We start from the raw sequence: 16,280 nt of genomic DNA, 5'->3' as shown, positions 1-16,280 counted from the left end.
CCCTCGCGCCTATTTTTGTGGTCGAGAAGTCTGGGAAATCCGGTTGTCTCGGGTACTATGAGCAGCAATGTTACAGGCCGTAGTCAAAAATTCCATCAGTTACACCATAAAATCACTATTCAAGCAATTTTTTTCTCTGTACCACCTTGAAAACTCCGTCAATTAGTAAGAAGTGAAATACTTTCGGTTTTGAACGTTCCCTGAAAGTCCGCAAAAGTATTTCTGTTGTCAAATCTTCCCCCTCAAATTTCCTTAAAGAAACGGAAATTCCCCGACTGCAACGTTAGCGGCATGGTTCATATCAAGGTAATGGAAATGAGGTTACCGCAACTTTCCTAGTCGAATAGAAACAGTCGAAGGTAAGGACAACAGCAGAAAGACAGCGGTTTCTAGCAGAATAAGCTGAAATGTCGCATGAAGGTTTAATTAAAAAATTGCGGTTCGATTGCGAGAAACAAGTGTGTCGCCAATGAAAAGACAGGAACCATCATAGAGTTTCTTACTATTACCTAGGGGGAAAGCTGGCAAGCCGTCTATGGGAGATTGCATGGAGACCCCTCGTGACCACTTCAGCCACCATGGGCGCTCAAAGCATCATGGGGCGGTGAGCTACTTGTTGCGGAACTGCAACTTTTGGCCAAAAAATAATAGAAAAATAAAGCTGTTCGATAACTGCAAACGTCCTAACATTCAATATCTTGTCTAATGATTGCAACAAACGAGCAGAAAAGCATTTAAGTGCAAAGTTTGCCCAAAATAAGAGACGACTCGCTCTCCTATTGGCCAAGTATTGAACATTATAAAAACTAATATTTCGTGCTCAACAGGCGCGCTTTTAAAAGGAAATATGTTTTTTTTTAAATGTTGTTGCTTAAATACTTTAAAAGGTTTTTAATGGCATTTTGGAAAAGTGAAACCTTTTATTGACGTTGTGTGTCGTTGCGGTTTCATTACTATGGTTTTTACACACTGAATTCGCGCGAAAGTCGTCTGCGCACACACGGACAGCGTTTTCGGAATAAAAAATCTTAGTAGTGCCACTCCGTGTTCCTGAAAAACTACGACTGTGCCGCAACAAGTAGCTCACCGCCCCATGATGCTTTGGTGGCTGAAGTGCAGCGCCGCCAGCTTTCCCTCTAGGTAATAGTAAGAAACTCTATGGGAAACATAGTAATTAAGTCCTAACTGAAAGCCTTAAGTGGATTAGTTTGTGCTCGAGAAAAACTAGAGGCCACCCTACTGACACGGAGAGAAAACGATTACAATTAACTAGAGTCGGATACAATTCAAGCACGCTGCGTATCATAGGAAGTCAGTCAGCCAAAGGCATCCGCCGATTGTTGTGATGTCGACGTTAATCCTACTGAACAGCGTGTTCTGCCCTTGCACATGCCTGCCACGATGTTGCACTACCAGCGTGACGTCATAAGAATCCGTTGACGCTATTGGCTAGAGGGCCTCCTTTGAGGGGAATTCCCTGTTGCGTTCTTGAGTTGTGTTAGATTATAGAAGCTTTCAGCCGAGAATTGAGGAAGCACAAAGTTTTGATGCATGCGAGAAAGTACCGAGTACAAGAAAAATTCGAACGCCTCAGAATTTCGCAACCAGTAAAAACCGTGGTATTCGCAGTTACAATTCGTTGCAGTCACCCTAATTGCTATGCGGGCGACAGCAGTGTAGAGTACACTTAGGACTGGAATTCTGATTTTATGTCGTTGAATGCGGCTCCCAGCAACAGCAAAGATGAAAGGCAAAAATGGTAGGGTTTTAACGTAGTTAAACCGAGTATACGTGCGAAAGCATGGGTTTAGCCTGATTGGCTCATGGTTTTGCTTTGCTGGGTCGTCGGCACGTCTGGCGACGCCATTTGACTGAGGTTAAGCTTTCATCCAGGTTAAGCTGACCTGAGACGAAAGTTGAACACGACGATGTGGAATGCACAGCGCAAAACAGTGTTGCAGTTTAACACTGGGCGTGATCGGCGGCGATAGCATAGAAAAAAAAACGCGAAACCAGCTGGTGAACAAACAAGCGAATAAGGCCAGCTCCTCCAGACTCGAGGGAAAGGAACAAATTGGTTTGGTTTGGTTTGGCTTGGTTTATGGGGTTTAACGCCTCAAAGCGACTAAGGCTATGAGAGACGCCGTAGTGGAGGGCTCCGGAAACTTCGACCACCTGGGGTTCTTTAACGTGCACTGACATCGCACAGTACACGGACCTCAAGAATTTCTCCTCCAAAGAAATTCCAGCCGCCGCAGCCGGAATCGAACCCGCGTCTTTCGGGTCAGCAGCCGAGCACCATAACCACTGAGCCACCGAGGAACAAATTGTCTCGTCGCATAGGCTGCCACTGAGACCGCCAAATAATAGCCGCGAATAGTCTGTGCAGCTCTTCCTTCCTTCTTCCTCGCACAGTGCTTCACTTGCAATGCACAGGCGAGCATTGCAAACAAGAAAAAAAAGCGTGTCTTGCAGCTTCAAAGCTGCAAGCTATCCCTTTCTGCTAGCGGTGCTTATAAGACGACTAAGTTGTCGTCTGCCTTATCTGTTTGCTTCGACTGGTCGTAGTCGAGAGGGGGCTTTGTGGGGTTTCCTGAAGGAGGTCGCTGATACCTTTCATTTCCTGACTGTTCGCTTCTAGTTAAATTTTTTATTTGACCTGTCTAGGAGGCAGATGACAAAAATACTAATAGAATCTCTATTCCCTGTGCCACTGTAACGGCAGCCTTATCTTGGTTTTATGGATTCTAGTATACTGCAGCGAGTTCATCGAATGTATATTCAACCTGCTGTAAAATCCTTCTTTTTTTAAACTCCACACTGCGACTCTAGCCGTAAAGGTTGCTTTGGTTTATGGGGTTTAACGTCCCAAAGCGACTAAGGCTATGAGAGACGCCGTAGTGGAGGGCTCCGGAAATTTCGACCACCTGGGGTTCTTTAACGTGCACTGACATCGCATAGTACACGGGCCTCAAGAATTTCTCCTCCAAAGAAATTCAACCGCCGCGGCCGGGATCGAGCCCGCGTCTTTCGGGACAGCAGCCGAGCACTCTAGCCACTGAGCCACCGCGGCGGCCTACCCGTAAAGGTCTGGCTTCGCGCCAATGGGGACTTTTGTGCTGCGGTCGGTGAACTGTCGCCTGTGCGGCCAACCAGACACGATCGATCACTGCTTTGTGTGGTGCCGTGATGCAGTGTTTTTCTGGGACATAGTACATGGACAATCAGAAAGTTCGTTGAGATCTCACCTTACAGTATACGGTTCTTGCGTTGCCTGTCCTGAAAGACTTCGAGATTACGTGAGATCTGTTAATTCTGATTGGACCTTTTAGTCAGTGGAAGAGCCGCATGATGGATGAACACGCAGAAGCACCTCGTTCATCTAAGTCTCTGTTCAGTGAACAGTGCGTTGCGGCGAGGGTTCATGCTGCGCAGGATCGCCCGCCTGAGTAGTTGCCGGTTCTTGACGCATGTGTATGTCTCTCGAAATTTGTATGTGCTGATGGAGTCCAGTGTACTGAGACATGAGGATGTGTGTCTTGCATTGTGGAATACCATGCGTGTACGCAAAGCCTTTTGTAGCTGAGCAGGTTTGATTTCTAGGAAAATAAAGAAAAAAAAACTGCGGCGATAACGTAGTGCTCTCGTGCAGTGACCAGCGAAGCTGGTCTGTTCGCGCCTTCGCGGGTTCGAAACCCTGTCGCGGCAATATTTGTTTCATTATTTGTTGCAAGGTCAAGGCTTCAGAGATGGCCTTTCAGTTTTGGCCCGGATGTAGACCTTTCGCTCTGAAACAAGGGAAGAAACGTACTGCTTTATTCCAGTAAAAAGTGAAGGCGTTAATTCAGTGGAGAATAAAATATTTGCGGTTAACTATAGTGTAAATTGATGCGAATCAGAAATTAGGATTGTAAGAATAAACAACACGCACTATAGGTAGGCTTAGGAGGACTAAAGGAGCAGAACGTGTGCTGACAGTGAGCAGATCCAGTAAGAAAACTTTAGATATTTTTCTACGCATGGCAGGTTTCCGGGAGGCTAGCGCTAAGAAACCCTGCCACGGTCTGTAATTTCTCACAAGTTGATGAAACGAATCACGCAGTAAGGTGTTGTAATTTTGCCCAAGCTATCAATAAAATACTCCAGTACTTTGCTAGCGCATTGTAATGCAGGCTAGGATTCTTGTAGTAAATACCACAGGAACACTCAGGTATGAGTACATGCATCCGATGCATCTGATCCTAAAAGAAGGCCGAAAACAAAAAAAAACTCGCGTCAAACGAAATGGCGCAAACCCGTGACAGCTGACGCCATCCTCAGAGTTCCCTCTATCCGCCACCCCAAAGTTTTCAATATGCCGAGTGCAACCATTTCAACAGCGAAAAGAGGAAACCGCAACCGAATCTCAGCGCGTGGCCAGGAGCCATGTTTCTCATGATGGAGTGACGACGTCACAACCGTTACTAGAAAATACATTTGAATGGATCAAGTAGCGACTGAAAATGACCAGTCCTGTCATAATACGCCTGAGCCGACTGAACACGAGCCTAAAGTTTCGTCAGTGGAACGGGAAACGGATATACAACTGCGACGTCGAAAATGCAGTGTTCGTAGAAATCACCTTGACCGCGAGGTCACGAAAAAAGCGAGGTGCAAAATCTCGGCGGGAATGCAGTGACGCACGGCTGCCAGACTTGGTGGAAGTAATCAGGAACGAATGAAAAGCCTTAAGCACAAGTTTCACTAAAGTCGGAAGAACTCCAGAACGACAGCTCTGCATGCCCCAAACGACGAGATCCCCAACGCGGCTAACTGAAGGCGTCAGCAGCCGCCACTGTTCTTCTGCCGTGACATCCAAAGACACCGACGACGGCAGTAAATTGACCACGGTGGGACTATATTGTCACGTTGTAGTGACGGCAGTCCAGCGGTCAGGAAGACACCAGAAATACTTGCAAACGAAGCTCTTTATTTGGGCTGACTTGCGCCCGCAAAAGAACTGAATCAATCTGCTGCGGCGAAAACAACAAACGTGCTCGTCAGTCGTCGAACTACGAATGCCCGCTGCTCGCGGCATCGTTCAATTTAAAGGCGGCAAGGAAACTTCGAGATAACAGGTCGAGATCATCTAGAGTAATCTGGAAACATGTAGATGCAGCTCTTCATGGCGTTGATCAATCGAGATTAGTCCGGTCGCTTCTCGCGTCACGAACAAAAATGATAACACCCCTTTCCTGCGGCCTTGTGCGAACGAACACTACAGTGATACGTGGCAATATAGAAAACTGATGTACTCTAGCGTATTAAGGAGGACCTTCCACTTTTATTCGGGTAAGCAGCGTTGAAACTGCATCGCTTAACAAAACATAAGCAACATAGGAATCCATAAAGTTGACAGCGCAGGCGTTATGAGGTACCGTTTCTTCAGGGCGTCTATCCTGCAGGTTAAGTATTGATGCACTTCGTACAAATGTTTCACTAAAGTTTCACCAAAAATTGTTTTGCAGGAAATGTTTCACCAAAAATTGTGACTTCGGTTGGCCACATCGATGCGAAGTCAGGGATGCTTTTTTTTTTCCTTTTCGTGTTCCTGGTTTACTAGCGGCAGTACCTACTACGTGTTTATACACCTTGTAGCTTTCAAACGGGAATTCGTGTTTTCACACGATGACTTGATTAAAAGAACGAAGAATGTGGTCTTTAAGTTAAAACACTAGCACGGACGTTTATGTGCAGTTTACGGGGGAAAACAAGAAAGCAGCCAACATACAGAAGATACTGCACGATATGAAAGCTTTGCAAAGCAAAAACGTTAGGGCTGTCGAAGAGGAGTACGCACCATTTACTCACGTTTTGACGAACAGCGACTTGCTCGGTAATATGCGACCATTGTATTCAAGAAGACCACAATAACTTCGGTGCGTGATAGGTCCTACCATGCAAACGTTTGGAGGGTCCTATCCTAAAGGCACTTATCGGCGATAACAGCGCCTACAAACATTGCGCAGAGGGAAGTAAGCCCTCGCAAGTGCGAAATAAGCAAAACAAAGGAAGAACCAATACTGGTCGAGGATGCCGGCCGATAACAAAACTGCACGCCATTCAAAGGCGAGACGATGTCACGTGAGCATATGCGTCACGCGAGTGGAAGCGCACTTCGAGTACCCCATCTCCATTGTCTGGTTAAACCATGGTATCAGCCGGTACTCAGTGAACAAAATATAGAAGCAAGTAACCTGTCGACATCGATCTCGGGAGACCACGCGGTAGTGATGACCGCCGCTGTAATGAAATTTACACCTTTACAAAGTAACAAGTTGCACCTGTTATTAATATCGGCAGGCTGGGAAGCAGGAAAATGTCCCCTGTAAACAGATTTCAACTAAAAGTGCGAGAATTAGGCCTAGTTTGTTGTTTATCGTATTAAAACGCGCTAAACGTTTTGCGTACAGAAACGTAACGAAGACACAACACTCAGCGCGAACTGGCAATTTATTTTAAATCATTAAAAACAGCGCGACAGACGGGACAGAGAAGAGACAACACAGGGCTCTGTGTTGCGTCTGTACTTCTCTGTACCTTTGGTTGGTTTGTGGGGTTTAACGTCCCAAAGCGACTAAGGCTATGAGAGACGCCGTAGTGGAGGGCTGCGGAAATTTCGACCACCTGGGGTTCTTTATCGTGCACTGACATCGCACAGTACACGGGCCTCTAGAATTTCTCCTCCAAAGAAATTCAACCGCCGCGGCCGGGATCGAACCCGCGTCTTTCGGGTCAGCAGCCCAGCACCATAACCACTGAGCCACCGCGGCGGCCCTCTTCTCTATCCCGTCTGTAGCGCTATTGTTATGGATCACTATAAACACCAACTTGCCAAACAATTGGTATTGATTTTAAATGGAGTAGGTTTTCTTTTATAGGGGGGCACGTAAGTGCCATCTGAGCGAAAAAAAAAGGAACAAGAGAAAAATCAACCGACATTCATCACAAGTAGATCAGCTCAACGATGCCAACTCGCACAGATAACCTAAGCGATTTCCCCTCTTTTGCTGAAAGCGACAAAGACACGATGACTAGATGAGCACAAAGATCATACAAAGACTAGATGAGCACGCTTAAAACTGTCGTTCGGTCACACCCAGAAAACTTGACCTCGCATTGTGACCGCTGCGACAAATGCTTGCCACTATTTCACAGAACCGCTATCTTATCCCATTCAATCAATGAAACAGAACGGGAAATTTCAGAAGCCCTCGAAATCAAATCTGCGGGAGCTGACAAGTCCACAAGGAACGTGTGGTTGTCGCTGTCAGCAGAAGGATTGGAATTACTTATCTAGATGAGTTTGTATCGTTGTGTTTACTCGCTTGTAATGAAAGACGGTACATTTTTTCATCTGTTATTTTTTTTATGTATCCCAAAGATGTTGTGTACCCCCGGTATACAAGGAAACCCGCTTAAAATAAGTTGCCAGTCCCGCTCAGTGTTTTGTATTCGGTCCGTTTCTGTCCGTAAAAATTTTAGCGCATTTTACAATGAAGACTTCAACTGTTGCCAAAGCGCGCAGTTTTTAATTACGTACAACAATTTGTGCGACCTCTCTGACCTTATCAGGAATCCAATATGGTTGAACTGTAATTCCACTGACGAAGAGGCCCGATTAGTTCGCATCTTGGAAGCAACAGACGTCACTTCTACGATACTTCGGTCTAACAACACACGACTCTACTGCCCCGCCGCGGTGTCTCAGTGGTTATGGCGCTCGGCTGCTGATCCGAAAGACGCGGGTTCGATCCCGGCCGCGGCGGCCGAATCTCGATGGTGGCGAAATTTAAGAGGCCCGTGTGCTGTGCGATGTCAGTGCACGTGAAAGAACCCCAGGTGGTCGAAATTATTCTCGGAGCCCTTCACTTCGGCGTCCCTCATAGCCTGAGTTGCTTTTGGACGTTAAACTCTAATACACCAAACCAAACTCGACAGTATTCCGGATGTTCAGCTACTTAACGGGCCAATCAAGCAAACAAAACGTCTTTCAGAGCAAGGTAATTTCAATATCCCGTTCGAACAATACCGATGGACATTCCAGAAGTTATCAGGAGGTAATTATGTCCCAGTGAAAATCTCCGAGACTGGTCAAACCGGCACATAAAGACAAATCCTGGAGGCGAGTGTAACCAGCCGCAGAAATAAATGTCATTTCCGGCCTGAGGAATGAAGGCAAGGAATTCAGCACCATTCTTTGTGCGAGTTTCCGGCATGGCTATAAGTACGGGTTGGACCTTTAGGCTTACACTTTTTGAAAATTCGGCGGATTTTATCGGTGTTTATTTCCCAGCGTAAGTTCGGATCTTCTTTGGCGAATCACGTTATTTTCGACAAATGAATTACTTTTTTCGGTGATCTAAAATGGCGACCCTTTGTGGTCAAAAGTCATTGAGAGGCTATCTCGGCGTTTATGTCAGCGGGCATAGCTTATTTACCTGTATTTAACGCGCAAAGTGGCCTGACGCTGTGTTTTAATAAAGTAATACGAGTAGCAGCCAAAACCGCAAGTGGAAGTTAACTTTAAGAAATTGACGTGTTATCGTTGGAGTCAGTAAAGCAGAAAGTTGGGCTAGCTGTTTCGCGTGTTTTTCTCTGCGCCGTTTTTTTATGGATCTTTACCAACTAGCCCAACTCTCTGCTTTACTGAGGGCAGGGCATCACGAGGTCTTTGTATGCATTGGAGCGATGGAACTGTCGCTCAATCGTCCAGGTACCCAGAATATGGTTCTCTTTGCGGCGCCCATGCTAGGTTTCATGTCAGCCTCTAACATGAAGTTGATAAAAATGGCTGAGGCTTAGCTAAGGTTAAGCCTAGTCAGATGCGAAGCATTTTGATGGCTAGGCTTGGTAATACATGGCTTTCCTTGGTTGACGTTCATCCCGCTCTTCATCGGTCTCTGTGGCACGCTGAAGCTTTCGCTTCTCGTTCAAATTGGCCCTGCTTCTAGGCGGCATCCCAACACCTGGCCGCCTCGTAAGTGCCCGGAGAGCGAGGCAAGCTCAGCTTTATACCGCTGCTGTAGCGTCACGTGGTCATCCGCCGCGCCTCTGATGTGGAGCCTCCACCGCCGCGGCCGACCGCGCGAGCCGGCAGCCCATCTCTCCTCTGCTGTGACGTCATGTTGTCACGTGGTGTCACGTGGTCACGCTCAAGGTCAATGGCAGCTCCACCGCCGCGCTCGACGGGCTGTAGTGTAGCTCTAGTAATATGCTTCGCATAAAACCAACTCAACCAACCAACTGTTCAAACCGGGTGGTGGCGAACAAACAGCGCAGCAGGCGGCTATAAAGTGAGCAATACCTCGGATCTTACCACTGCCCCGCTTGTCCAATAATATCCCTGTCGCTTCAAGCCTCTGGCTTCCCTATTTAATTAATTTTCACCTTTAATTGAGCGTAAACCGCACTTAGCAGGCAGCTAGATATGCGTTGCATGCTATGAATACTGACCCTTTTCGGTTAAAACCGGATTTCAGAAAGAGTATTTCGCATGCTTTTATCAATGTATTTTCGGTTCAAACCGAAAATTCCTAGTACTTGCGGTAAGTAAGGCGTCTATCTTCCCTTAGGTTGCTTCGCGAGGCGCGCAGCTTTCTACTAACTGTCACTGATAAGTATAGGACTGCACGACCTGAGGACGCCACCCTTGGCAAACATCCGCACAGCACGCGGAGATACGCCGTGGTAGATAACAGGGAAGCCTCAGGTCTTTACAGCTAACTGATCACAAGTAGCACATCAAGTATTGCTGCTACACGAAATATGAATAGAAATCCTCAATTTTTGACCAAAAATCAATCCTTATCTACTTGTGCGTCGAGCTCGAAAAGTATTAAACCCGCGTCACTCGTCAGGAGAAAACTGTATGAAAAAAAAAAGAAAAGTAAGAATGGTACTCATTTGCGCTTAGAAATGGTTAGTTAATTGCATAGCAATGAGGTTTTACCAGGTAGCTCCAAATAGAATGATACGCAATTGCGCAAATACGAGGTCTGTTAGAAAAGTATCCGACCTTTGGCCGAAGGAAAAAAACTTGCATAACTGGAGCATTGCAAACCTAGTCACCTTCAAAGTAGTCTACTTGGGACTCCACACACTTATCCTAGCGGTGCTGCCATTGTGGGAAGTATTCCGAAAAGGCCCCTTTCGGAACGGAGTTTAGCTCAGCTGTCGTTGCAGCCATAATGTCCTCTCTTGTCTGAAATCGCGCTCCTTACAATGGCCTCTTGATTTTGGGAAACAGCCAGAAATCGCAGGGGGCCATATCAGGAGAGTAAGGAGTCTGTTGAACTACAGGAGTCTGGTTTTTCGCCAAGGAAGTCTGAATCAAGTGCGAGGAATGTGCAGGAGCATTATCGTGATGGATGCGCCACTTTCCTGTTGACCTCAACTCCGATTTCTTGCGCCGCACAGCATCACGTAGGCAACGGAGGACATCCTTGTAGTACTCTTTGGTCATTGTTTGACCCTGTGGAGTGCGTACTCGTGGTGTGCCACACAGAGGGAGTCAAAGAAAGCAGTCAGCATCATTTTCCTATTGCTGCGCACTTGGCGGGCCTTCTTGGTTCTTGGGGACGTGGAATGCTTCCACTGTGACGACTGAGATTTGGTTTCCGGGTCGGACCCGTGCACCCAAGACTCGTCACCAGTGATTATGATGATGATGAAATCGGGGTCACTGTTTGTGGAATCCAGCATGTCCTGTGAACTCAACACGAAGCTGCTTTTGCTCCACTGTGAGCAGCTTTGGCACAAATTTCGCCGCAACTCTCTCCATGGCCAAATCTTCAGTGATAATGGAATGTGCGGAAAAATTGCTCATTTCCACCTCTTCCTCAATTTCTCGGATAGTCACGCGATGGTTCCGCATCACCACAGCGTTCACTTCGGCAATGACCTGGTCATTTCGGCATGTTGATGGCCGATCGGAGCGTGGCTCGCCCTCCACCGATGTGCGGCCGTCTTTAAATCAATTGTACCACTGCTTAATCTGTGTGCTGCTGATAGCATCGTCACCGAAAGCCGTCTGAATATTCCAAATAGTTTCCACTTGGCTGTCACCCAGTTTATGGCAAAATTCGATGCAGTAGTGCTGCTCCTGTCACTCCGCCATTTTCCTTGCAATAAAAAACCGATGAGAGCACTGCGCACTGCATCACTCAAACGCTGCGTCCCAGCGACTGACGCTGTCGGCAGGCGGGAAAAAATTCGTGCATGCGCACGAAGCTTTAAGGTCACCTGATGCAAGCGCGCTTGTTTCATATCCATCGGGTGTTCGCAAAAAAAAAAAAATAAAGTCGGATACTTTTCTAACAGACCTCGTATGTGCTTTGCAAATATTATTTCTACTGCATGATTTTGGACTCGGTTTCTGAGCACCGGGATGAGCTATCAGGTGACACCCAGGGAAGAGCACGTGTGCCCCAAAGGTTGTGCAACACGGACTGTTGCGTAACCTGCTCTCGTACAGATGCTGCGCATACCAGCGCCTTTCGAAATGCCGGCCAACTTATTGGGTACAGCGGCATGCTGAGAAAAACTCCGCCCTGTCGGTGTCCTTCATTTCTTCTGTGTTCGTCCCGTAAAGTGTAACGGGTAATAAGCATCATGCAAGACCAACTAGACCCCGTCCTCGTCCTCTTACGTTTCTTTTGGGCCGATTTCACTCGGCATACGGCGTATGCCAACGCGGTTTCTGCATTGCATTTATCTTTGCCACACTACGCCGACGTCGAGGAAGCTCGGCGGAAGTCTGTGTCATTAACCTGTAGCCGATAGCTCGTCATTCGGCCGATACTCTGGTCAGATTACAACGATAAGATGCCTCATTGTCCGTACCGACCAATACCCGTTGCTGTCTTCACTTCGCCCGCGCAGCTGCGAGTTGTTCCGGGTCCCGTGTCTGCTCATTTTCGATATCAGATACCCGCTTTGTTTTCTGCTGATTGTTCAGCAAACAGCCTGTGTATTCGCTAAATGAATGCTTTAAGGTAATTCTACAGGATTTTGCACTTGTCACGCGAGTACGCAATTCATCCAGGAATGCGCCCACGACGACTGCATGCACAGCAGAGCTACTTCCGTTTACATACGTATATCTGCATTAGTACAAGCAGCAGTTGCACGTTCGTTCAGCGAAAACTGCAAGCTAAGGTTTTACTTTGGACGAACAATACCTTCTCTTTTGCGCCGTTTGTACGTTTACTTGTTTACGCACTGCGATAGCTGTGCAAGAATCGCCGATGAATGCGAACGCCAACCTGGGGAACAACGCTTCATAGCCAGGTCGTTGACATCGCGTAGGTCCGGCATTTCTCGCTCATTGCAACTTCTCTTAACGATGTGTGCAATATTGGTTTTAAATTGCTTTATCTGTAAGTGTTTTCGGCGGCCATTTTCGATAATTAAGATGACATTGTCTGTTGTTCACACGGGACTCAGTTTGGTCGGCAGTCTAGGTCACACCGCCTACCAGTAGCGCTTCCCTATCGATGTTTGTGCGTCCTAAGAAATAAGCAATAGTCGATTTCAGGCCACTGTTGTCAAAACTATGCTCGATGACCATTTGTATTCGCTAAAACTTGTGAACTCACTCTCTGCAATCGCCGACATTGGAAATACGAACCCCGCGGTCTCGCTAGACCTACTCGTATCGTTGGTGAATGTCGAAGGGTGACCATATGAAATGTAGTCGCTCGTTTCGCTTATTTGTAATACAGATAAGGTATAGACATGAGAAACTAGTCAAGTGGTCGTCTCATCGACGTGAAGGTTTCGCTTGGCCGCTGATGCCAGATGGTTGTCCACTATCGCGCAAGCGTTGGTCCTAAATCATGAGAAAGCATTAATGGGCTTTTGGAGCTTAACTTATATATATTTTAGGCGTTTGTTGCATCCAATACCTCTCCGCGGGGGACCTTGCATACGGAGGAAGCCCATACCGTGCTTTTTACAGCCTCAAAATTTGGTGACTCAATCCCATTAAGAAACAGCTCCAACACCTTTATAGTGATGATATTCAACTCCGGTTGAAGTCGGCTGCTGTTGCCTTGTCACAGGCAGCTCGGTTTTAGGATAATTTTCTTATCCTTTGTTTTCTTCAATAGACATTCTTTTGCTGTTATTGATAAACGTGTAAAAGCATATGCCTGTATAATAAGTGGCGATATGCAACGTGTTCTCATTCCCTTATCTCGTCCCTGTTGCCACCAAGAAGCACCTTTTCAAAAAAGTTACATCTTAGCTTCAGCCATGAAGGGAGTGTCGATTCTGCCGGCAGCCAAGAGAATTTCCGCGCTGAAAATCTTCTGGCACTAATCTTTCATTTGGCTGCAGAAAAACAAGTGACACTTTGCCGTGAAAACTGATTTCTGGTGTTTTCACGGCCGTCTTTCAGGTAAGAAAGCGCTCCGAACATTCCGTGTTGACGCACTGCACAGTTATAAATTTTAATCGGCAGAAAGTTGACTCCTTGGGCTGTGAGCGCCTGCGAGCAGCGACGTATTGGGGCTATCTATTTTGAGAAAGTGTTCGTATATGAACCAAACAACGCCCAGCAATCACGGCGTGGAATTTCAGCGCTTTAAACATTTGAATAAGCACAGCTTATTGGGTGCGTACTCGCACTAAACAGTAAAGAACAAAAAAACTAATCGAGAAAGTGAAACAATGCGCACCAATAGACGATTCAGTTAGCGAGCTTCAGACCTACACCCGCGCTAGACATGGGGACTACCACCTACAGAACTTAGCCGAGATTTTTGCCGCACTTGGCGCAAACTATTATTCATTCCATCGACCTTCGGCTGTGTCCAACCGATCGCATTTAAAAGCACAGTGGTTTTGGTAAGTTGGTTGCTTTCCATGGTCTACAAAAAAATTGAATGCACAAATGAATAAAAAGAATGCAATGGCTTTTTTGGTGAACTGTGATTATATTCGATGTCACGACAACTGAGTATTTAAACGTCAAAACTTTTCAAATGAAATCAGAAGTGCAGCACCATCCTGTCTTGTTCGTTCCTACTTTTGTGTGTGCGTTCCATTTGTGATGGGAATTTTTCCGCCACCTGGCAAAGCCGGGTCAGGCTGTTACTGTCCCGCGACTGGCGACAATGAACTGTGCCCGGAAACCTGGGGCCATGAAAGGCACTGAAAAATTGTTCTCTCGCCCTGAGTCGCCAGTCAGAGACGACTGCCGGAAGAATTTGAGCCCGGAAATTTACCCTGCTGCCAGTCGAATATTCACATCCAAATTGAAGCGTTCTATCGGCGTTAAAAACTAACTTTCTGTTATATCCCAAGGATCGACTTACTATTTATTATATATATATGTTTAAATCTTAAAAGGGAATTCTCATTGTAACAGTATTTCAAGCGCATGTAACTTTATTTCTGTTTATGCAGTAACCTTGCTCAATAAACGAACTTTACAGTTAAACCTCATGGATTATGCCTGCAATAAATTCTATATATTGCGTCACAATTTCGTCAAAAAGTTTACTTATTACCCGGCCATTAAACACTAACAATCAAGCAGCACTTTTCATGCCTTGGTGCATACACACGGGTACATGGCATTACATAGAATGTCTATATAGGTTACATGCATTGTTCGTGCTCTATTGTCACCCTATTACCCCTTGCCCCTTACTACTTGGAAAATGTTTAAAACTGTGTACTCACGCAGTTCGCGGGCCTGAACCATAAACTGGGCTGCTTCAACATTTAAGGTCAGAGAAATAGTTTGTTAAACGCTGCGGATACGCTATAGCAATCAATATTAAGACCAATGTAAGTACGTTTCATCGAAACAAGCGAATAGCACTGTCATGAGACTCGGTTCTCATACCGTTTCCATGCACCCTGGGTTCCCTCGTACCTCTACTTCCGAACCAGCAAAGAATCCGTCCACTTGGGAACAGAGCGCACGGGTTCCGCCAGTAAACACATCATGAGCGCTCACAATGGTTTCGCTTCACAGCGCCAGTACTGGCGCGAACTGTAGGAAGGCCGACTCACCTGGCTAAGCACGTCGGGTAGCTATTCCGGCAGTACCTATGATGCTTCCGATTCGGTGGCAGGTCGTTTAGTTTTTGCTTCTTCGTGAGACACGTGCCGACGAACGCACTACCTTTCCGTCAACTGCGAAAAGACCGTCGGCTTGGCTGTCCTTGCTTTTCGACGGATGCTTGATGACACAACAACGTACGATAGCACCGGATCCCGGGGGACAAAAAAAAATATGTGGCTCGGTTCAAGGACGTCAGAAGAGGCCGCAGCCGCTCGGAGCACAAGGGAAAACTACGTCGGTCAAAGACAACAACATCTTACGCTCACCGCCGTGACTTAAACCACGAATGGGACGGTAGGCGGGTTATACGGACGGACGGAGACGCACACACAGCACGCTCGAAACCACAACACCGGCGGCGATCCAAAGGCGATGATCGCTCCCGTGACGGATCGACTGAACGGCGCACAAACGATACACTGAAGCCGTGTCTCGATCCGCCGCCTGCACACTACGAAGCAACTTCAACGTAGCCCGGTAAAAACATGGCTGCGCACAGGCACCACCGTACATGGCACAGCACCCCGCGACCGCCGCACAAGCTCTGCTTCCCTTTCACAGAGCTGTTTCAGTCTGGAGTGAAAGCAGACTGCAGATGTTGAGATATGGGCGAGAGTGAAAGAAGAAAGAAGCTCTGCGCCTACAAAACATTGAAAAGGATAAAGTAAAGTGAAGAACCGAAAAAAAGAGAGAGAGAACGCTTAGTGAAAGGACGACAGGCATGGATGCACGCATGGGTGGCGCGGGTAAAGAGGGGGGTGGGAAATGGAAGGCTTTGTCACGTGACAGTAGACCGGTTTTTGGGGGGGGGGAGCCGGGCTGGTAGCGCCGTCGGCCGCTCTCTTTTCGTACTACAGCCTTCTAATGTACTGTTATTTTTGTTTGTTTTTGTCTGCTCGCCGTCTGTGATTCGCCGGGCTTGAGCCATCTCATGGCGCCATTCTCGACGGAAAGCGCAGCGTGCACGCTGGACCCCCGGTGATGATGACTTTCATACGGCGGTGAAAGACATGGAACACCTGTGACAAAATGACGCCAGGTCTGCACTGCGCGCAACGGGAAGTTTTCTTTTTAATTTGTTCCTTTCTACATGCACAGGAAAGAAACCAGGCTTCGATAACCTACTCATTTCTGCCATTCGGTACTCTTTCTGTGACGAAAT

General features: G+C 47.0%; 1 protein-coding gene across 1 annotated transcript in view; it reads right to left on the bottom strand.

The window, feature by feature from the left end:
- The window catches only part of LOC149330579 (alpha-(1,6)-fucosyltransferase-like), a 34,723-nt gene extending 18,956 nt beyond the window's left edge, over positions 1–15,767 (bottom strand). Inside the window, exon 1 of the mRNA XM_089561197.1 lies at positions 15,067–15,767. The gene's annotated coding sequence lies outside the window, so the exon portion shown is untranslated. The remainder of the gene's footprint in view (positions 1–15,066) is intronic.
- Between the last annotated feature and the right edge of the window lie 513 nt (positions 15,768–16,280).

The sequence above is a fragment of the Amblyomma mixtum genome, chromosome 9, assembly GCF_055824585.1.
Source record: "Amblyomma mixtum isolate Tamu chromosome 9, ASM5582458v1, whole genome shotgun sequence".
NCBI classification, from domain to species: domain Eukaryota; kingdom Metazoa; phylum Arthropoda; class Arachnida; order Ixodida; family Ixodidae; genus Amblyomma; species Amblyomma mixtum.
The sequence above is the reverse complement of the archived record's forward strand: the minus strand, read 5'-3'. Positions and strand labels throughout refer to the sequence as shown.